The sequence below is a fragment of the Pteropus medius genome, unplaced genomic scaffold, assembly GCF_902729225.1.
Source record: "Pteropus medius unplaced genomic scaffold, Ma_sr-lr_union100, whole genome shotgun sequence".
Classification (NCBI taxonomy): domain Eukaryota; kingdom Metazoa; phylum Chordata; class Mammalia; order Chiroptera; family Pteropodidae; genus Pteropus; species Pteropus medius.
The window spans coordinates 610,490-612,272 of NW_024353907.1; the positions used below are offsets into that span (position 1 = coordinate 610,490).

Consider the following 1,783-nt stretch of genomic DNA (forward strand, 5'->3'; position numbering starts at 1 on the left):
GGGTCAAATATATGGTGACAGAAGGAGGTTTGACTTTGGGTAGTGAACAGAATTGCAATATACATATGACATATCATTGAACTATACACTTGAAACCTATATAATTTTATTAACCAATGCCACCCTAATACATTTAATAAAATAAAAAAAAGAAAGTAAAAATAAATAAATAAATTGGAGTGCTGTATTTCTACTGCTATGGAGTAAATCTGAATTTGGGTGTATTACCTTGGACTAAAGTTTATTAGTTAGAGACAGATCTAGTATTTGTGGGGCCTGAAGATTACTCTGTTCTTATTTTATTACAACTTCTGGCCCTGTACCAACTTTGTGACACTAGTTAGTTGGCACAGTGGGTAAAATTATTCCTAGAAGCCATTTTTACCCTTGATTGGCTAACGAGATCTTAACTCTACACAGAAATGACTGTCTTCCACATAAATACATTTCACTAATGCCACATTAAAGTTAATCCCAACTCAAGTTCTCTCACAGAATTCCCCAAAATGACTGTGGTCACTCTATTGCTACCTGACATGAATTAAAATGTGACAGAAGGAAAGGTGTCATAAACGGAGTCATTAGTCTTAACTGACTATGTTTGAAATATATTATTTTGCAATTTTTACAATAAATACATGATGTGAATATATTGCTCAGACCTCTTCTGTGGCCTTGTAAGAGAATGGTGTAAACTTTTTTAGCTTAATGATAAAAATCCATTTAGTTAATTGAAATAAACTGCACAATGCCTCCCTGCCCCCTATGGAGATAACAGGAAAAGGATTCAAGGCCAAGCTAATTCAGCTCTTTCTCCCAGAGAATGAGTATAGAATCTGGAAATTGAAATTATTAGTCCTTCTCATTCACCACTAAGCTTAGCTTGGGTTAGGGAGTCGGGGGAATGTTTATAGATAATGGCTATAATAATTTTAACTTGCATTCATTTATTCAGCAATTATTTACTGATTGGCCATTATGTGCCTGAGACTATTTGAGATGATGCATATAAAATAGTAAGTAAAACAGATACTATCTTTTTCTTCAATGATCTTAAAGTCTAATGAAGGGCAGACAACTTACCATTCCATCTTTATGTAAAATGAGTATGTGAAAAGCCATCCGGTCCTTAGCTTGTCCCAAAGCACTGATGATTTTTGACATATATTTCTTTAAAGTCCCATCCATGTCTACAGTCATGCCACCCTGAACAAGCCTGATCCCATCTGATCTTGAAAGCTAAGCAAGGTTGGGCCTAGCTAGTACTTGGATGGGAGACCACCTAGGAAGACCAGATTCTGTAGGCATAAACAATAAAAAATAAAAAATAAATATGGGATTGTAAGCTGACAAGGTCCTTGCAATCTGTGAGGTCAACCAAGGATTGCCTTGCCAAATAAATAAATAAATAAATAAATAAATAAATAAATAAATAAATAAATAAAAATAAAAAAATAAAAAACAATAAAGTCTCATCCATGTCCTTGGTATCTCTGGTCAATTTCTGTCCCTAGAAAATGAGAGAAAAGGAAGGCAAGAATTTCATGGAGTGGAAAATATAGAAGCTGAGAAGTCAATCTATCTCCCAGTCTTTGCTGTTTCTTTTAGAATATCCAGTCTTTTGCTAGCTTGGATTGTGGACCATATAAAGGAGGCATAGTTTCCTATAATCGGCCAAGCTATACTCAATCAGTGTTGAATGATGAGAGAATAGTTATCATGTGAGGCTTCTTTTCTTTAAGACTTTCATGTCATTCTTATCACAATTGCTGCAAGGCATTTG

The 1,783-nt window shown here is 34.5% G+C and overlaps 1 pseudogene; it reads left to right on the forward strand.

The window, feature by feature from the left end:
• The first annotated feature begins 1,188 nt into the window (after window positions 1-1,188).
• Window positions 1,189-1,307, forward strand: LOC120593697 (uncharacterized; annotated as a pseudogene).
• The last annotated feature ends 476 nt before the right edge of the window (window positions 1,308-1,783 follow it).